Source organism: Wyeomyia smithii, chromosome 3 (genome assembly GCF_029784165.1).
Source record: "Wyeomyia smithii strain HCP4-BCI-WySm-NY-G18 chromosome 3, ASM2978416v1, whole genome shotgun sequence".
NCBI lineage: Eukaryota > Metazoa > Arthropoda > Insecta > Diptera > Culicidae > Wyeomyia > Wyeomyia smithii.
The window spans coordinates 181,477,174-181,499,504 of NC_073696.1; the positions used below are offsets into that span (position 1 = coordinate 181,477,174).

A 22,331-nucleotide genomic window follows, 5' to 3' on the forward strand; every position below is an offset into this window, starting at 1 on the left:
GTTCCATTTCACCACCAGTTGTTGTGTGGTTGCTGAACGGTCTAGGCATGTTTGGGATCTTATTCTGCTGTGTCGGGTCCTAGTATGATGAAGTGCAGTTGATGATTTTTTTTAGCAGAGGTCGAATTGACTAGCTTATTAGCGTTCATGGGAACTGTGTTATAAATTCTTATTGGGATTATCAGGTGCTGGTGTGTCGTTGAACGAAAAGAAAAAAGAAGTTATCAGAAAGTAAGTTTCCGTGGCAGGAAAAATCAAGTGTCCTTCGTAATAATTGACAGTGGTTTGTGGTATAATTTACTGTTATATTCAAGTGCGGTTAAGCAGCGAATTGTTTTTGTGATAGAAGTGATCGTCACCAATTTGTCTCCTCTGGGATAGTCAGCGTACAAAGAAGAAAACGTTAAAATACGTGTAATAAGCGCACAGCATATAGTGAGCTTTTTGGTGCGGGTAACTTTACAAACACCATAAAAAAGTAGCCCACGAAGGATTTTTCTGAGCGGTTGGAATTTCTGCTAATCCATCTGTCGTAGTGTTCATAGCGGTTTGGATCGGGTTAAACTATGATGTAGTAAAGGCGGCCTCAAAGGTAAGTTGTAAGATTGCAACCATTTTAGAGCCGAGCGCAGACTTGAATAGCGTTTTGAGCACATTCCACATCACGCTAAATTATGCGATGAATGCCTTACGGCTCACTGGAAGGCTAATGGCATGAGAATATATCGTAGGTGATTGGATTGCAGTACGATGAGGCAATCGTTTGAATCGCTTGTCACAAGCTAAGAGCTCAAGAAATATTGAATAAAGCAATTTAGCAGCAATAGGTAAATAATGATTTTTTTAAAAACATGGCCAGCCGAACGATTCCTGCAACTCTTACAAGCTGTCAGTTTAATTTTTATTCAAGACGTTACCAAAACTGGAAGCGCGCTTCACGCAGATTGATTTCTCGGCGTGGTTACGATGCGTGACAATTTCCAAGTTGACCTTGTTGCTTTTGCGATTAGTGTTATTGAGCATCCGCTTACTATACGGTGCTCTCGTTTTGGGTAGCACGTTCATCACTTTTTGTATACTCCGAAAACTTCTGTACGATTTTGGTTGCCACTACAAACATGGGTTGTCTTCTGGGGTAATTATGATTTGTTTCGGGTTTGGATGCGCTCCATTTTTTTGTCATTGATAGTCAACGTGCTTGGAATGCTTGGAGGGAACTGAAAAATCGGGTCATCGAATAGGCATGCATCTCTCTGCAATGCATGGGAACTAACGCTACGTAACTAAATAGATTGTAAACTAGTATTTTAGACGTTTTAAGATTAAATTAGAGAACAGGGAGATGAGGGTGATTGAGGCTTTAGACTGAAAGTTACACAGATATTACTTTGCCTCTTCAAAGCTGCGTTTCGAAAAGTGTGAATTTGGTATGATTTTGTGTAAATTTTGGTAATGATTACTTCATGGTTGTACGTCGCATGTGATGGTTGAGTTAACAATTATCATACATGTGTTAAAACATTTTCTAGGCAATTTTCAGGGATGAGAAGTGAAGTATCAAATTGACCAAATTGATTTGGTAATCATGTATTCCAAGTATTCTGCGCAGTTGACCGGATGGAATATGAAGCCTATGCTTCCAATGAAGGTGTAACATTTTTCTTTTTTTTTTAATTTAAACGTTTTAGAACCCCCAATAGATGCTTTGGTGATAATTAAACTAATGATTGTGATTTATCACGGTTGACTACATTTGATCTGATGATAGAACTTAAAGTGCGAAAAAATCCATGTCAAATCTTTAAATAGTAAAATCATCACTAAAAGTATGTTTCGGTTTACTTTCAGTTTGTTTCGATGAAAACAAACTTGGAACGCGGTATGATGAAATACCACCAAACACTCATACAGGTTGAAATCGAAATGAAGTATAATGGAATGCATGATTACTCTTCAAAACAAAAATATCTTTATAAGGGGTTTGTTCGAAAACAATACACCATGTGGTGCAGGCTCCTTCATTACCATATTGTTAGGTCTAATACATTTTTTGTGTGGATAGAGTTCATGTATATGATAGAGCAAACGTAGTCTTGACAACAAATCTTTACAATATCACCTTTACTTGATTCTACGATTGAAGTTTGTATTTTTTTTATTTTTTATAATAGTTAATTTATATTCTATATTGCATTTCGAATAGTTCATATGTAAAAAACCAGATTTACACTCGTAGCGGTGAAGAGTACCTTTGTTATACCATCACATCACTCCAGTTTGTAGTTTTTCTACATAGGGCTTATGTGAAATTCTGTTATGTTCTATAAAAAAATCTATATGAATGAATTATAACTTCTGCACTTTGTTATTATATCTCAAAATTCAACATACTCTGAAATCTATACTCTTGTTTAGTTTCATACGAATTAAGATCGAATTCTGTGTAGAGTTTTCACATTGATTCTGGCATAAACGAGAAACCTTTATTTGTTCGTCAGACACTACGTTTCTACTGATCAACATGGATTGTTTCCGAAGCGGTCTGTATCTACCAACCTTGTTCAATTCATCTCCACGAGTTTCAAAACCATGGATGCTGGTGCCCAAAATGACGCTCTTTACACGGATCTTTAAGCTGCGTTTGATCGAGTGGATCATGGTATTCTCCTAGCAAGATTGGAGAAAATTGGCGTGTCTCCCGCTTTTGTCACCTGGTTTAGATTCTATTTATCTCGTAGAGAGCTATATGTTAAAATCGGTTTTGTTCAATCTCAGACATTATTCAATCTTTTTGAAGTGCCCCTAGGAAGCAATTTTGGACCATTGCTATAAGTACTTTTTATCAATGAAATCGACACAATACTTAAATCTGGCGGATGATGTTAAAATTTATAAAATTATCACGAGCCTTAGACACTGTGTCGAAATTTAGAGGATGGTGAACTGCTTTGTTAGCATTTCCAAATGCAGCTTTATATCCTTCCAACGTAAAATGACACCGATTGTATTTGACTACATCATAGTAGGATAGCCTTTGCAGCGAGTAACTCAAGTTCGTGATCTGGGTATTATGCTCGCTAGTGCTCTCACACTTTAAACACGAACTGAAGTAAACTCAAAAGCGAATAGAAAATTTTTGCAAATTACATGGATCCACTATGCCCTCGATCTCTGTATATGCTCGTTGGTCCGATCGATCCTCGAACCAAGTGCTGTCGCCTGGTGTCCACATCATGTTTACTGGACTGCTAGGTTCGAAGCAGTTCAGAGGAAACTTGTTCGCTACGTTCTCCGTACCCTTCCATGGAACAATCCTTCCGACTTGCCACGTAATGAAGACTGCTGCCAGCTTCTTGGACTTGAACGACGGCGCTTTATCACACAGGCGATTTTTGTGTCAAAGCTACTAAAAAGCAGAATCGATGCCTTGAACATTCTCGCCGAAATTCATCTTCACGCGTAGGTACGTATGTTAGTGTTTTTATGTAGACTAGTTAGGCTTTTTATGTTCATCAATGTTAGGTCCTCAATTAATGTTAGATGAATAGTATCAAAAAAATAATAATAATAACACATAGAGAGAGTAAGATATGAAAAGAGAGAGAAACAGACAGTTACAAATAAGAAGGGAGAAGCAAAGAGAGATAAAGCGTGTGTATGAGAGAGATAAAAAACGAGAGAGAGAGAAAAAAGAGAGAAAGACAAAGAGATGTGAGGAAGGAGAGCAAAAAAGAGAGAAGAGAGAGTTTGACCAATAATAGAGAGAGATTAACTCGTGATTGGGAGAGTTCAAAAATGCTCAAGAAGATCAATGTTATTAAATATTTTTTGGTCAATATCTAGAAATTCAAGCAGTCAATCGAAAATCTGTTCGGCATAATACATAGGAAGCTCGTGAGCTTTTATTTTGCCTGATAACGCCGAATTTGAATAATCAGTTCTGCAGGAAAGGTGTGTTAGATTGTGACATATGAACAACATACTTACACACACATGCGGGAATAACAACAACACTCGGCCCTATTCAGATAAATTTTGTATTTAAAGTTACACGTACGGATAAAGAGTTCTTTAAGAAATTATTTTATGCATGGTTGCGTGATGTTCCAAAAAACTTTAAATAGAATTCGTTCCAACCATTTGAGGTACCGAAATTTTATTTTCGAAACTTCGATTGGCCTTGCGGAGCTCCTAAAACGTGTTTGATGTACGTTTGCATGGATTGGTAAACATTATCTGCACAAGCGTTTACCAATTTCATATGTTAAAATATAATAGGAAATCATATTAACGACTTAATAACCGAGTGTTGAGGTTTTATTTCAAAGAAATGCCGCCTGTCTGAAATTATTACAGCTCATCTTTTGCCAAACTTATTTCCACGCAGCCTAGCATGTAGACCAATATATCATTAGCTTCTGCCAGCATCTTTTGAAGTCACTGAAACAAAAAATTTCTGGTTAAAAGAAATTGCAAAGCTGGTGGTGCCATTTATTCAATTATCCGCTGACAGTGGGTGGCTTAACACTCTGACAAAATCACCAATTTCACACATTGAGTGAATCAAATATTGTAACGTTCGCACTTATTTCAAAGTTTTGGTTTTGGTTTGATGGACGATTTAGATTTTTTGTGGTTCTAGTTTAAAAATTGTTTTATAATAAAAAGCAGGTAATTTTATTTGACCACATTTTGTTTTTTGGTTTCTGTTTATTCTTATAAAATATACAAATTGCTTGAATGGCTGCCTGAAGCCCCAAGGCTGTCTGATTGTGCGAACGTCCAAAGCTAACGAAATACAAGCCATAAATCAGTTTCGCAATATAAACTAGACTGGAGCGATTTGGGTCGATTTGGATAGTGTTTTTGAGAAATAGTTTCTTTTGTGGACCAGGTTAGTACCATGGACCGGTTTCTGAAAAATATTATTACTGATTAAAAATGGAGCCGAATACATAACAACATTGGACTCTTTATATCCCCGGCTATTTTAAGATCAATTGCCAAAAAAACGAGAATTATATAATACTGCCAAACAAACGCCATTTCCAGGCGTAACTTCAATATCCCATAGCAAGTCAATGAAGCTTCTCGTTAGCGTGGTGGCGTGTATTATACTAGAACAAAAATAATATAAATAATAAAGTCCATACACGGCTGTTTGAAAAGAAAATATGGGGTTTCTTTTCGATCTTTACGACAACAAAGCCAGATAAATTCAGTAAATCGGCAACAAGTCAAGATTTAAGAATTAGTTCATAGTAACAAAGGTTTCACAAAAAATGTTAGGTGAATTGAAATTTGTCATATAAATGTAGACGACTGGAAACACAAGTTTTATAGGAACAAAGAAAGCAATTTCCATTTAGACGACGCTTGGTATTGTAGATCAGTAAACTTAAAAGAAAATCATACACACAAGCAAATTTAAGGGGTTATGTACCTTTTTGCTCGATAAAGAAGAGCTGAGTTTGGATTTTTTCGGCGTGTAGCACCTTTTTTTATTGCATATAAGTAGTTACTCTCTGGAAGTACTTTTAATCAACAACAAAAAACACATTTGTTCAAAAGCAATACACGCGACCTTAGTGTATTTTACGCGGGGGATGCGTTCCAAATTTGTATGGGCCCGCGTAAAAAAACGACTTTTTTGAATTGCAAATGTAAAAAAGAAAACCGTCCTAAAACGTTCAAATCTCGTTTGAATATGATAGTGGCCAATCTAGAGACCAAAATGCAATTTTTTAAATTTTGAGTATTTACACCAAAAATTGTGAATTTTTTTGAAAACTGATATATGATCACTCGTGGCCTAAAACGGAAAACGTGATTGAAATGAGGTCGATATCTTGTACCGTTTTTAAGAAATGGAGGAAAGCAACCCGCGTAAAAAAACAACCGCGTAAAAAGCGACCTTACTGTACTAATTATTTGTGGAGTAATGGCCGTTTCCCCGAAACGCTGTTTTTGCAGAGGTCTGCGGTGTTTACGGTAAAAACCCAACAGATCAACTGAAATAAAAAAAATCATATTGTTTCATTAGTTTAAAAGTGTGCCAGGTATCTGAAGGATCATTTTCATAAGTATTCGGTTTTAAGTGCTCACAGGAACGTTTTTCCCAAAAAACTTGATTTGAGCGTTAAAAATCGCATTTATAATTTTTTTTTCAATAAAGTTTAACTTCGTGTATCAAAAAAAGGATCGCTCAACGACCGGGGAATTCAATAACAAACATTTAAAAATAAAGAAGAAGAAAATAGGTTCAGTAGTTTGACCGCAATCGTAAACACAGCAAAGTCATTTTCTTAGAAACACCATTCCGAGATAAACGCGTATAAAGTTTCAAGTTGAGATTATGCGGCCGTGACGAGGCGCGCTCCAAATCGCTCTAACTTTCTCCCTATTGCTCAGATCTTTATGAAAATTTAGGAAAATGTTCTCAAGAAGTTGTACTTCGAGATAATGCCATATTTTTTTTTCGATTTTTCATAAACTAAAAAGGTATATAACCCTTAATATAAACGTAACTAGCTCTTGTCACTCTCAATAGTGATATTGATAATAAAAGTAATTATATGGTAACGTCACAATAGATCAATGTTTCTGGTGCAGTGATTGGCTATTATACAGAAAAGAAAAAAAGATAGTTTGATAACACTGATCGACAAAAGCAAAAAAAAAATGGTCCCAGGACTCAAACTGAAAAAAAAGAAAGATTACAGTTTTTTAACCATTTTTTGAGTATTGATGCTCTAGTTCATAAGGGTGTCAAGAAGCTGCAGTGATTGCTCGCCACGTTTGCCTACGGGAAAACTTCATTTGAGTTTCTGAAGACATCTCGCACTTCCAAATTGGCCAGGCGCACTAAAAATTAGAGGAGCGCTTAAAAAGCTATTATAGCTCGAGAGATTGCTGGAAAAAAAATCGCTTTCGTCGACCATTTGTTAACTCAAGCTGGAAATAAATGAAAAATAGCTTTTTAACCGTTCTTGTGAATTTTGGTGCCCTTAGCCAGTGGCCTTGGTAGCCTTGGCAGTGCGTAAAGTCTTTAGAGACTTAAATAAGGTTTCCCCTCAGCAACCGTAGAAGCGACGAACTCGGCAAGCAATTACTCTGCGGCCTTTTGACGGACTTCGAAGCGCCAAAATTTACAAAAGCTATAACCTTTTTCCAGTTTGAGCTGCAGGGCAAAACCTGTGTTGACCAGTTTAATCAATAAACTCACTTGTATATATATTTATATGTATATTTATATAACAACAGTCATAAAAAATGGAACGTCTCAACCAACACTGCTTCCGCTTAGACCGATGTTGATGGCACACTGCCAAAATCGACTACGCAACTCTGCCGCTAGCAAGTATTCAATTAAGTCACAATAGCGAGTATCCCCTTCAAGTTATTAGACGATTGGAACGCTGGAGCTTCTCCGGAAAAATGTTGAATTATGTGCTTAGCTACCTCAAGCTGAGAATCTTCCGGCAGGCAGTTGGAGCCAATGACATGGTGAAGAAGTCAGCCACATTGCAAGGTTATGTTTGTGTTTGTATGCTACGAAGTTCGTACTACGAACCTACGCTGAAAGGCCAATAATTTCCGGAAATATACTATAGTTTCAGGTATACATTCAAGGGCCATTTTTTGAAAAGACATTCGATTTAGTTCAGTGATTCAGTAAAATTGTCTTTTTGTATCGATTTTTTCATTGTCAAAAGTTGCCCTCAGTCGAAACCAACAAACATAATTTATGAACATTTTTTTTGTTTCTCAATGAACTCAATTCAAATAATTTATAAATGTTTCATGCATATCTGCGTTAAATATAAATAACAATTGAATTCAATTTACTAGACTATGAGTTAAAATAATATTAAATTGAAAAACTTAGAAAAAATGTCAGCCTCGCACGACGGTAATACATCCGAGAAAATACGTTTAGATGTGGATAAAAGAAAGAAGGTAGGTATTAGCATTTGCCAAACTATCAGGTATTGAAATCAAAACATTGGATAATGTGAAACTAAGTGTAGGTAATATGTTCTAAATTTGAAAGAGCTCAATGACCAAAAGTTGTATAAAAACTATAATGAAAAGTAGGCAAGTAAATAACTAGGTGTTTACCTCGTAGGAAAGTAAAACACTTATGCTTATGCTATGGAGTAAAACAAATAGTATTCGGCATTCGATAGTATTTATATTGGGCAATTCGTAAAGATAGCCAAACTATTAAGCAATATGACCTGTTTCCAATTTTTACTTTTCCTAATCAAATTTATCAATTGTATCAGAAACACAATCATTAGGAGCATGGAACGGCGGACAGAAGTAATTGCGGATTATGACAAAGATATGGCTTGTTCCTCCGTCGAAACCAAGTGTATAATTGGTTTTCATGTTAATGTGTCTGCTATCTCAAAGTAAAAACATTGAATTTATTTTTCATGCAACTGCTTATTATCCAACTCATCCCATGCAATCCGTAGTTGCTACCAAAAAACCGAAAAAAAAACGTTTAGTACATGTCGCCGACGATGCCCACATGCGTTAGTAAATGAAATAGGCCAATCATTGCCTTTGCAGATTATCGGCGCTTGCTGTGCAGAATTGTGCTGTTTATTGATAAATTGTTTAACCAATTTTTCCATTAGACGCCCTGGTAGCTAATTTTCCCAAGCTTTTGTAACAATTAATCGAGGAACGAAGCGCGTGGTTGCTACTGGCGGATATTACAGCATTGTTTCGCATAGCTCTCAAGTTCCTATTAAACTGCACGTATATAGACTTGAGGCTGCGGCTGGCGGCAATCTTAGGGTTTTTTTTCGGCTCGTTATATAGATTGTGGGTTTGAGGAAAGGTACAAAATACGAGAAAGTAAACAACACACCTGAGTAAATCGAGAGAGTTCAATGATCACGTAGGTGCGAAGCAGCAAGGTAATACGAAATAAATCAATCGGTAGGTTGGAATTGAACGGTGGGAGAGATCATGTGGCAAAATAATCATTTACAAGAAAAGTAGATTGTGTAGATTGATTTTTTTTATTTAACGTGAAAACGTTTGATATTGATACACCTTAATTTTCTTTGGTATATCGTGATTGCCACGCCTTTGAGGGCTTTAATATTATGTTTAAATGGAAACCATCGAGTAATTTTTTGATATGTTAAACAGTCCTTACTAAAATCTTTTAACAAACTTGTTACTCATGACTAAACATTGCGTAGTAACAACAACTTTTTCTCGTTTTAAAGCTGAGTTTGTGTTTACCATAGGACACAGTTGCTGTTAGTGCAAAAATAGTGCGAATTTGGCCCCAGAAGTTGATTCGCTGTTTACCAAGCTCAGCAAGGTGGCGTCTGTATACATTCAATGGAAGGGTAAATAAAACACTCAATGGCTTACCAAGCGGTGACTGAACGTTTGTAGAAAGCCGAAATGAAAGAAGAGAAATAATTGAATAAAATTCTGAAAATAGAATTCTTAAAACCGATTTGCACACGACTCACGTAATCTATGAAAAAAGACTCGCTTGGTGTTTGTTGTGAACTATTGTTGAATTCGAATATAGTTTCTTCTTGTGTACCTTTTACCAATTAGAACGTTTCAGTCCATGGTGATATTGCACCTCGAAGTTCATTGCTACCCAAGTCACTCAAAATCATTGCTGAATCGTGTGTACGCCCTGAAGTCATAAATATTCAATTTCGAACGTAAAGCCAATGAGAAGCAGAAAACGTGAGGAACAGGGGCCAGGGCTGACTGATTTTTGGCAACCTATGGTTTGTTACACCGACGACTCAGAGAAAAAAATACTTGCAACTAAATGTTCTTGTTAAGTGAATATTACTTTCTATAACATGGATTGATGATGATTATTCGATCACTATTTGTTCGAGTCAAAGTGAAGTTCGGCTTACCGCAAAGTTCATGACCCAATGTGAGCAGGTAACCACTTTGCGGAGTGACTGTGTTGTCGTGTCATCGCTGTTTTTATCCATCTATCGTCTAAGGAACCATAATGATGATCGTGAGCAGCGCAATACATGATATCCGTTTGCAAGGGAATTACCTTTTCCTTTTAGCTAAACCATGAAAAAGCATAGCATGAGCCTTTGCATCTCTCATAAACTTAACCTTTGCTGATGGATTTGATAGCCGACTGCAATTGCAGAGTGAGAATCTAATTTCAAGCTTCATAAATATTGTGTGAAAGTAGGTAGTATATTTTTTATTAAATTTGAAACACACATCCTTCAGGCCTAGAGCAAAACAGAATAAAATTACACAATCATTGATTATATACTTTCGCGTGTGAACTTAGGATTTGTATGTGGAGTTTCACCAGAGAGCTCTTTTATTCAGCTAGAAGAATAGAATGTGTAAAGTCTCCGGATTGCTTTAATAAACCCGCACGGTGCTCCCACAGATCGTTATTATAAAAAAAATGCACCAAAGAATCTGAGTACACCATTCGATTCGTTATGACATCCAGAATGTCTGGTCAAAATTTCAAAAACACCAGCACCGTGCCCGTGTTAACTAATTTTTTTTAATGAAACCTGCACGAGCAGGTTAATCACAGTTATATTGATAGTTTTCTTTTTCCAATATCGGTAAGCTAGATGTTACGAACCATTTTTAATGTGCTGGATGCAAAATGTGCAGCATGGTTTTCTTCCAAAAATAACAGTTTTAGCTACAGCTCACAAATCAAAAGTATAGAAAAGATTAATTTTACCCAGAAAGAGTCAAAATTATTGGAAATCTCTGCTTGGTAATCTTTGATTTAGATGAAACTTTGCACACGACTTCGGTATATACCACACATTGTTAGCAAAGAATGGAAAAACGATGGTCTATTAATTTTTCTCAAAAATACGCGTTTATTTTATACAGTTTTACAGAAAATTGTTCATATATTTTTAAATTCACTTCATTTGTGAGATGTTGGAGGATAGTGACTATTTTAGAAATAGTATTAGATGGAGATGCTTGAAATAGTTACTAAAGTTTTGTATTTAAAGCCTGTTTATATTATTTTCTGTTCGCAATAAAATATGGATAATTCTAACTGATCCTAGATAGTGATAATCTTCTCAAGAGCTACCGATTTCGAGATATTTTGGTTCATGGCTGCAGTTTGACAGCTCTACAGTTTGTATAGGGTCTGTAGGTCGTCTTCTACCTGATCGATCCACCTCACCCGTTGTGGACATCTCCGTCGTCTCTGTCGGATTGGTTTCAAGAACCAGCTGTAACAAGCGATAGCCTTACGACATGTCCCCTCCCCCGAACTTGCCAAACTTAGTGATGTGGACGTTAGATGGCTCCCCAAGCAGCTTCCTCTGTTTATGGTTCATTCGCTTCCTCCACGTTCTGTTCTCCATCTTCAGTCCACCGAAGATGGTATGCAACACCTTCCTTAATGGCTGAAGAGACCTACCGATATGCTAAGAGTCTTGAAGATGGTCAACTTGGTTTGGCCGGCGGCGAGTTTTACTTGATCGGAGCGTCCTCTGGAGACCAAAGTATGTACGATTTCCTGTCATAATGTGCCGATCAATTCTTCCGCTGGTATCGCTGTCGGAAGTTACCAGTGAGCCCAGGCACACAAAACCGTCGACTTGTATTCGAGGGGGGAGGTTAGCACTGTCTTGTCTTGAATCTCTTCCTTTCATGTACTTCGTCCGCCAGTCCGTTCGGCCTTTAGTCCAATGTACGTACCGCTATCTTCGAAAAGGTTCGAGCCACAATGCCGATATCGTCGGGGAAACCAAACCGTTGAACCGACTTTTGAGATATCGCACCAATCGTGTTAATTCCTGCTCCTCTAATCACACCTTCCAGTGCATTATAAAACAGTAAGCACAAGTAACTCTTCCTATCACACCTTCCAGAAAAATATGAAACAGTAAGCACGTAAGACCATTACTTGCCTCAAAATCTTTTTGAGTTTTGAAAGGACTCGAGAGTACCCCTGAAACTCTAACCACCACTCGTCCCATCGTCGCTTTGACCAATCGCGTTAGTTTGCCCGAAAATCCGTTGTCTTATATAATCTGCCATAGTTTATCTCGATCGGTTGTGTTGTAGACTGATTTGAAATCAATGCATAGATGATGTGTGAAAACGCGTCAGGTTTTCTAGCCCAACCCCGTCGCGGGCAGCTATCGTAGACCTGCTCCAGCTGCGCGTAGAATGCTTCCTTCTCATCAGGTTTCCTTGATCATTCATCATCAACTCGAACACCCGCGTTGACGAAAAGTGAATATCGAGGATATTTGAGCCGTTGAGAGCAAAAGTGGTACATGTGCCATTTTTACACTTTTTGTTTTTTTTTGCATAAATTGATGCAGAACGCAATAACGTACCTACTAGAATATCCAAGAAAAACCGAGATCTGATAACCTAAACCAAAGTTATAGCCAGAACAATTTTTGGTAATTAACATAATCACCATTTCGTTGAGAGCAAAAGTGGTACATGTCCAGTCTGTGCATATTAGATGAATTGTTAGTCGAAGATCTTAGGATATAGAACAATAATGTCTTCAGCAAAGTTGGTCAAGTGATTGAGTACTTGAGAAGATCTGTCTGTTTTGGAATGTTCTCACTACCTGGCGCTAGTGTACCCGTGACTATTTTGTAACAGAAAGAGTTTTATCTATTTCAACTCGTATGCTGTGGCCAATTTAGAAGATAACTCTCTGAGGTCTCTGATATAGATATATATTTACACACTGGACCCAGGTTTGGCTTTAGGCAGGCCACCGATAGCCTTCCGAAAGATCCAGAAATACCGTTATTTAGGTCAATTTTCTAAAGTGATTCTAGAGCTTCCTAATTTTTTCGAAACTGCTTCTGCGGGTTTGACTAGAAACGAAACGATTTCACCGAAAGATCCGGAACTAGCGTTAAATGTCAATTTTCAAAAGTGTTACTAAAGCTTCCTGTTTTTTTTTTTCGAGACCAATTCTAGAAGGAAATTTTTTTTTAGCGAAATATGCTCCAAAATCCCCCTTTTTTTCTAAACCACTCCCAGACGAAAATGAATGATCTCATGACAGAATGTTACTCAAATATACCATCAGATAGCCCTCCGAAAGATCCGGAGTTACCGTAAACGAGATTAATTTTGAAAAACAGGTCTTAGTCCCATCTGGATACGGTGTATATTTTTCCAAGGTTGTATCATATTTTCAGTTCACTCATTTGTCGCTCCTCTAACTACATACACTGTCTGCTTTAATGAACAGGTCCTAGTATTCTTCGTGTTTTTTTTTTTTTTGAAACTATCACATGCAAAAATATACCATAATATCAACGAAAAGCCGAGATCTGATAACTTATACCAGAGTTATAGCCAAAATAATTTTCAATTTTCCTTTTCTACGGTATTTCTGGATCCGGAGGCCAACCGGTAGTCTACCGAAAGTTGAACCTGGGTCCATCGTGTAGTTATTATCGACCAAATAGCAATTCTGAAGATACCAGGGTATTCTCCTTTGAATTGGCCCCAGTCGATCTAGATTATTTAAAATGTCTTCTGTTACATATACACTAGCGCCACAAAGTGACAGAATTCCTTAACAAACAGATCATCATTCTATAGTACTCAATCACTTGAACAACTCTGCTGAAGACATGAATCTTCTATGTTTTGAGATTAGCGAGCTATAATGCATCCTTCATGCTTAGAGTGGACATGTACCACTTTTGCTCTCAACGATATCTGGTTGTCATTATTTTCCCATAGAACAAAAGTGGTATATTTTTCCATTGAAGTATGTGTAAGTTTCTCAACCAGAACTCGTTATGCTTTCATGTACCGTCTTTTGAAACCTTTCCAGCAATGATTGAGTGCAGTTATGTTGGGAAAAATTGTTGAAAATAATTTACTATTTGAGTGTTTTCGTTTATCGCGTCTCCTGAAAAATTTACTTAATGGCACATGTACCACTTTTGCTCTCAAGTCTCATTTAGAGAGTATAAATCTATGCCTATTTTGTAGGAGAACGGGATTAAAAAATGGGGTTGATGCGCTCACGACACTCACTCTCAATGCGGGTTTCGTTGTAAATAGTAGGGATATGAGTACGCAAAAGTTCAAGCTTACATCAACCGATGTGTCATCTCAAAACGCACATTAAATGCTCTGGCTTTGCACATCTGATGTGTCAAAAGGATAACGCAACAGTTGCGTAATGAATACATTGACAGAGATCGAAATCAGGATATGTATAATACACACAAAATCGTAGTGTTTCGGTAGACTTCGGTTTTAGGCAAACGGTGCGTATCAAAAGCTCGTGCATCCCTAATCACCGTCAGCAACCGAAACAACCAATAGCGAGCCTCGTTGCAACAGAATTTACTGACGCTGTTGCCAGTAACGTGGTACCGAATGCATATGAATAAATCCAGAGTCGTCGTTAAATGCAGAATGTTTTAAACAAATCTAATGTATTTTTAATTGTTATTGATTCGATGATGTTTTTGAATGACCGGATTCATGATAGTGAATCGATCAGTTCATATTTGCATTAACCTAGTCAGTACCAAAATAATCAGCATTGATTACTGCTTGCACTGCTTTAACGATAGCAGCATTCTGAAAAATATTACCAATACCAGTACGAATCATCATGGTAATAATAGCACCGGAACAACACACATTCGTTGTACTGGTTCTGAAACAGTACAAAAACTGCTCTTAAAAGACGCAATATTGATGTTGTTACGCACATTACAACTTTTGCGTGAGTGCAGGAGAATATTGAAGAGGGACAATAGGAGATCAACGTTAAAGATGCAGTGTTTTTCTACTATCATTTGCGATACCGCTTACCGTGCAACGCACATGCTGTTCAGATAAGCCTTTGCGTAGTTCAAGCCAGCGACAAATTTGATTGCAGACCGCTATTTTCTCCGCACGTACGGGGACTTATGTATGACAAGTCCCTGGAAAAGGTCTAGAAGATAGATTTAGCCATTTCAATCGGACCAGAAACTCGATCTTTTCAAAATACACCAGACCTTGAAATTATATGCATTTCTATGAAATTTGGTTGAACAAATCGGTGTCTTTGTAGATTCTGGTTGAGCTGGAATTTTGCATGGAGACTTTATTCTAGCAGACAAAGCTTCTGCACTGTACCGCTAGACGGAATTCGAAGGTTAAATTTTTCTCATATATACTATTGGCAGCCTAATGAACAGTAATGCAGATCCTTAATATTTAAAACAAAAATTTTGAAAATCAAAGACCTCACTTGTACAAAATAATTTATCTTGACATATAGTAAATCTCTTGAATTGTTTTCTTAAGGTGAAACCTCGTGCCCGAATTTTGTCCGAATTTTGCAAGATAATTTTCTCGAAAATCATCAAAATTACGTGTTTGATCGATTGTTGCACAACTGACGCATGCATAGAGTAGCAATTCAAGCGCTATTTATTAGGTGGAAGCTGAGATTTTATGCTCAAATCGTCAAGTGTAAAGAAATCTAACCTCAAAATTTTATGTAGAAACGCCCCCGTCCACTTTCACCTTAAGGCAACAATAATTTGTTAAAAAGTTACTTGAATGTTGCTTACATTCACGACTGCCACACTAAACTATATGTTTATTGCGTCAAATAATACGATGTTTTTCTGCGAACGATTTGCAGGTACATCAATTAATCTACAATTGTTAGGCATGTGTTAATTTTCAATCTTTCTTTAAGTATTGTTCAACAAATATAATATAATTATTATTTTTTTTGATGCACTTCAAACAACGACATTTCAGTGTACATTTTTACAGCAGTTATTGAATTATTTGGGGTTTTTAGTGGACCTCACATAACACAAATAGAAAAAACGTGTGAATAAGAGTCTCGTCTCACCGGAAGTACAATTCATCGGAAAGCACCCTTTACGGCCATGATTGGCGCAATTCCGCTTTCGGCTGTTGTCTCCAAGCCGTAAACTAAGTGGTCGCAAGCAACTTTTACTGTTTTCTCTTTCAATTTTGCATCTTTTTTTTTCGTTCACCAATGTTATACTAGTTACTGCTACTTTGCAGTTTATACCCATTGCTGCCGTTGTTTTATGAGCGGCTTCCATGTTGTTGCCAGAGACCTGCACTTGTATCTTTGCCACTCTCAGCACGTCCGGTCCGGTTCGGGAGTTCCTACATACATGTCGTTTGCAGTGATCATATACGGGCAGCACCCTGCAGCCTCAGCCAGCCAGGGCACTGCCGGCTAGTCTAGTGAGAGGGAAACTTTCTTTCGCAGCAGCCGGTACTGGTGGAACAAGTTACCAAAAGCTGACCACGATACGCAATATCACTTGCCGTTTTACCTCTGTTGCCAATATATGGGCATATCTTGTGCAGACAAGTGCACTTTTTGTACACAGTAAAACTTGCACCGTTTATTGAAGCCACCATCTCAGGAATGCATGCAACTTGACTGGACAGCCCAGCTATAGTTTTATGTATTTTCCGAAGTGGAATTCGTGTCCTCTTCATCTCCGTGAGGCCGGGCCGATGCTAAGGATCATAAGTTGCTGTTGCATATCTTTCATGTAATGTGTTTCGAAATGGTTACTGACTGATGATACAAAAAAAAATGTTTCGAACATTGTATTGCTTTTGTGAACGAATGCTTCCTGCTTTCCATCGGAGTTGTATAACAATGGAGCATTTGTCGGTTGTGTCGTTGCATCGATCGAATATTCGTTCCCTGACATATGGTTAATTCAATTGTTAATATAATGGAGGCATAAAATTTAAGTTTAGTAAAGCGGGCAATGTATGCAGTTTGCGAGGATGCGAAAATGAACGGGAATAGAAGGTGTGACTTTTAGGCTTAGAAAAAATTTTCCCTCGTCCGTTTCTAAGCCTAAAAGTCACACCTTCTATTCCCGTTCATTTTCGCATCCTCGCAAACTGCATACATTGCCCGCTTTACTAAACTTAAAATGTAAAGTCATATGACAAAAAATGAAATTAGTTCGTAAAGCATAAAATTTAGTTGACATCATTCGATGATTTATGATTATTATCGATTAATATGCATAGCTAGGCTATGAGTCTATGAGTACTGCTGTATCCAAGTTAGTATGGTTAAATCACTGAAGAATCGAGATTGATGCTCAACTTTTTTTGTAATTAAATGAAAATGTGCAATATAGTATGAAAAAATAAGTTGGTGATTTTTTCCTTAATCCTGTTCTGTGGTCATAGCAGGAGTACCCATGAAATTGTGACAAAATATCTTCTTCTAACCATTCTCTCTATCGTACAGCTACTTGCTGGTTTATTTGTGTTCTTATAATAAAATAGTCACAAAATAAATTAGTTCAACCTTGCCTACAAATTTGATGAGCGATTAATTTTAGTGTCTTGTATGGTAATTATTATGTTCTACTCATTTGCAAGTATAACGTAGCTAACCCAGCATTTTACGATATAATGAGTTTGAATACATCATCGTTCAACGTTATCAACTTTCTTCGTTTTCTATTTAATTTGACTCTAGTGGATAGGCAGATGCTTGCGGTACAAACCTGAACAAAGCGCTGCTGCCGGTTTTCGAAACCGGTGTGAAACAGTTGCTTTGTATGGCGGAATTTTTTTTTCTAACAACACTTCATTCACAACACCTTAAGTTTCTCTAGTATTTCACAACTACAATTACGGTGGGTCCCAAATAATCGCGGTGCGCTCGGGAAATTAGAAAAATGACTCATGATAATATCGCGCGAGCTCTGTAACACAGAGAGAATGGGACGAACAAAACAATGCCTCAGAAGGAGACTAATCGAGGTCACCACAGTTGAAAGTGCCTAATGAGAGTGAATGAAACAGATACATACAGACACTACACGGAAAGAGAACAAGCTTGGCGAGTACTTACCGCGCTGCGTTCAGAGTCTAGCTAAGTGTATTTAATCAGCCCTAGTTTTTTATGTTTATTACCGGTGTCGCTACATGTTCGGGTCTGCACGTAAACATAGTGTATGGAAACGTAACGTTTAGTATTACGGGGTCCAATTTCTATAGTCAAAAATTACTATCTTTAAATGTTAAAAAAAAACATGAAATCAAATTAATTGAAAATATTGAAACAATTGGAAGTCAATACCCGATTTTATCAAAATACGGGGGATATGAATCACATGATGATTTCAACCAATTTTTGCAGAGAAAAATATTAATTTAGTAGCGATATAGAATCTCAGTCAGTACCGCTAATGTTCAATTTTTGAGCTTAGGATGGAAATTACTGTGTCACCACATCCCTAACAGCCCGATCGTGCAACTTCTCTTCGCAAGTAGACCCGCTGAAAGTTCATCCGGTCAGAAAGAGCAAGTGAAGTGGAACCGCACCCCAAAACAGGCCGTACCCACCTTTCACCTGCTTGTGGATTCCGTTGCGCTGGTCGAACGACACCCTCGAGAAAGTTATGCGACATCCAGCCAGCGGGTCTCCAGAGTGGCGTCGCGCGGGCAGCCTTTGCTCAGGTCGAGGGCAGGTTTGGCTTGTGCTGCCTTTGTTGACGGCGCATTTTTGTTTCTCACATCAAGCGTTTATTGACCGGAACCGATTGTTGCAGTGGCGGTGGGGCCTGTTGCGGTAGCGCTTTCTGTCTCGACCATACCGTTTCGGAAATCTCTGTCATGACTTCGGTTGCATTATGAATTTTTTTCGTGTAATTTACGACCGGAATGACCTTACTGATATTGAATTAAATTTTCAAGCGTGAAAGCTAAAGGACAATAAACTCATCTTAGACCACCGGTTGCACGATGCTTAATTACATTTCCGGAGCCATTTGTTCAAGTTGGTTGACGCTTTGTGACGAATGAATCGTGGATTTTATTGGGTAAAATTTCACCTCTAGCTTGCACTTTAAATGCATTATTATACGATCTTTTGAACCGTTAAGGTCAGAGACAGGCTAGTTGCATTTCGTTTCATGACAAACTAACGGGCATGAAGCTTTCTTATCTTATAAATATCCATGAAATCAAACGAATAATTTGCTTTTTGTCCGGTACGCTTTCAACTTTTGAATTAACTGGTAAAGCCTGACAATGTTCGTCGATTTGTTAAAATCGAAATAATTAATTTCATTGTCCCTCACCTTTGCATGTAGCTGCAATAACGCTTTTCAATCTGCATTCCAAGCAGATTCGTGAATTGAATTCGATTGGGCATTACATTTCTTTAGTTTGCACTCGTGCGTTTGTGGCCAAGTTGAATTTTAACTACGTACCTATACTAATAAACAATAAAAGTACGTATGGTAATGAGCGATGGGAACTTTTTATCATGTTATAAAAAGTAAACGGAAGAACTGTAACAGTGTTGATTGCGATTAATATGCTATTCAACTAGTTCAATTTAGTGGGCATTAAGGAAATTGAGCTTCATGTGGAATGAGCGAGCAAAAACTTTTTGAAGTTTGATTATAGTTGACCAATTACTACTTTGGTCTGCTCATCCAGGCTCGGATTTGAAGGGGGGGGGGGGGGGAAGGGGCGAATGCCCCGGGCCTCCCGATTCGAAAATCCCCCTTAGTCCTGGGGCGACTTTTTTTTGCTCGTCACCATCCAGAACGTTATCTCTGAATGTTTTAAGAAAAGAGGGCCTCACATACAAATTTGCCCCGGGCCCCCCAGCGCCTAAATCCGGCCCTGTGCTCATCATTTGTTTCCTTTTCACTTTTGTCAAAGCGGACTACATATTCCCACGTCATACTATAACTAATGTACTTTAAACAACTAGAAATAAACCGAGGAATTATATTTGGATAGTTATAGCACAGACTAACATCGCCACAAAAAACGATCATTTCAAATTTCCAGTCGAAGAACAATCACCGCGCGATAAGGCGTCGTCACAAATTACGTAACGCCTGAAGGAGGAGGAGGGGGGTTGAGTCTGCGTTACTCATTGTTACGTAGGGGAAGGGGAGGTGGGTGGTTAGTAGAGACAGTTACGTAACTGTGATATTGGCTCGAAATTGAAAATTTCGGGGGGGATCAGGTTGATCAGCGTTACCTAATTTTAGGGAGGGGAGTTACATAGGGGGGAGAGGGGGTCTGAAATCTTGATTTTAAGCGTTACGTAATTTGTGTACGACCCCTAACACCGTCTGGGGCGCTGTTATGCAATCTTACATATGTTGTAGTTCCCAGTGTGATTGGTAGTATTGAATATTTTGCTTGACCGTGCATAATAAAGTTTGCTCTCCGCTGTGCCCTTCAGTAGCTGTGCCAGCTAATATTCTGCAGCGTACGATGGTAACTGTTGCTGCCGTATGCAAAATAAAGGTAACATGTTCCGCAGTGCCAGGAAGATTACTCGTATGCAGCTCTCGTTTCTCAATGTCACGTATCTCTAACAGCTATACTCCAGTCGCTATTGTGTGACAAACTAGACTGAAGCTGAATTTTCAACACGCAGTCTTTTGTATCGAGTTCTACGTAGATTTTTGCGATTAGGGCGTGGCCACGCAGTTGAGAGAAAGAGAAACAAAACAAAAAACCTCCGATACTACTGAGTGATTTTCATAAGCACCAAAAGAAAGTTTTTGCATTCCCGATGCGAAAATCACTCTGGTTCTTAGGTTAACTAATTTTCGTTACTAATATTTGACTGATAACGGTGTTCTTCGAGTGGGCACAAAGAAACAATTAAACCGGAAAATAACTCAATTTATGCGTGAAAATTCTTGAAATGAGGGTTATATCTTGCTGTGATAAACTATTCATAGGCAACACTACCGTTTATCTTTGGTGCGCCCTACAATAACAACGTAACAACGTTACAATAACGACGTAAAAATGATTATTGAGAAAAAGATGAACATTTCACACTAGAAGTAGTTGTGAAAATTCTCATAACTCTTATCTTCAAACATTTATAGTTCTGAAAAGAACCGATTCCATAATCTTCAGCTCGAAATGTGTGCTACAGAACGCTGATGATCGCACCACCACCGGTAGCATTGAATATTTTGCTTGGTCGCGTATAATAAAATTTGCTCTCCGCTGTGCCCTCCAGTAGCTGTGTCAGCAAAATATCCTGTAGCGTACGATGGCAACCGCTGCTGCCGTATGCAAAATAAAGGTAACATGTTCCGCAATGTCTGGAAGTTGACTCGTATGCAGCTCTCGTTTCTCAATGTCGCGTACCTCTAACAGCTATACTCCACTCGCTATTGTGTGACAAACTAGACTGAAGCTGAATTTTCTACACGCAGTCTTTTGTATCGAGTTCAGCATAGATTTTCACCATGAGGGCGTGGCCACTCAGTTTTGAGAAAGACAAACGGAACAAAACACTTTTTTTTCTTCATCTATAGTTTATTTGACACGGCACAAATACAATTCAATGTTTAACGGCGCCAATTATATCTGGTAGCTTACTTTCTAAAGTATCTTAATAACTAAAAACAAATTTTTTATCCTCGCTGCCGACTACGAGCTGAAACTAAATCTAACTTAAAGCTAGAATATTTTGCATTGCAAGCACAGGTTTGCTGTTTGATGGTTTTCATTGCCATAGGTAAGCAGCATATTAAATTTGTTCCGCTGCTGGGCCAAGATATTACGGACTGGCATATTGGGTTGTTTCCATCGGGCCTTGAGAGTATCGTGCGGGTCTGATTGCTGTTTCCGGATCCGGGGTCTTAACGTGTTCTTGTCGTTTGGTCGGATGTAGGCGGAAGGGGATAGGACTAAACTGGGGCGTGGATGGATTTCAGGAAAACGTATATAAGGGACATGTAGGATAGGTCACGGCTCGCCAAGACAACACGAACAGGAACAGCCGGCTGCCTACCTTCGGCCTGCAGGGAAGCTATTAATTTAGACCTGGCATCACGGTGTACAGGGCATGACCAAACAACGTGCTCTATGTCGTGGTAACCTTCACCACAGGCACAAATACCACTCTCCCCGAGCCCAACACGACGGAGATGCGCGTCAAATCTATAGTGATTGGACATAAGCCGGGACATCACGCAAATGAAATCCCGACCTACATCCAACCCCTTGAACCACGGGTTTGTCGATACCTTGGGGATTATGGAATGTAACCACCTTCCCAGTTCCCCCTTGGTCCAAGAATTTTGCCAACTGATGATCGTATTCTGACGTACAAATGCGAAAAATTCATTAAAGGCAATTGGTCTTTCATAAATATCACCGTTTGTTGCGCCCACCTTAGCCAAAGAGTCCGCTTTCTCATTACCCGGTATCGAGCAGTGAGAAGGAACCCACGCTAAGGTAATCTGATACGATTTTTCGGATAAAGCACTCAGATGTTC

The 22,331-nt window shown here is 38.3% G+C and overlaps 1 protein-coding gene across 3 annotated transcripts in view; it reads left to right on the plus strand.

Moving 5' to 3' along the window:
* The window catches only part of LOC129729730 (uncharacterized), a 78,604-nt gene continuing 56,273 nt past the window's right edge, over positions 1 to 22,331 (plus strand). For all 3 annotated transcript variants that reach the window (XM_055688519.1, XM_055688520.1, XM_055688518.1), the window contains exon 1: positions 1 to 592. The gene's annotated coding sequence lies outside the window, so the exon portion shown is untranslated. The remainder of the gene's footprint in view (positions 593 to 22,331) is intronic.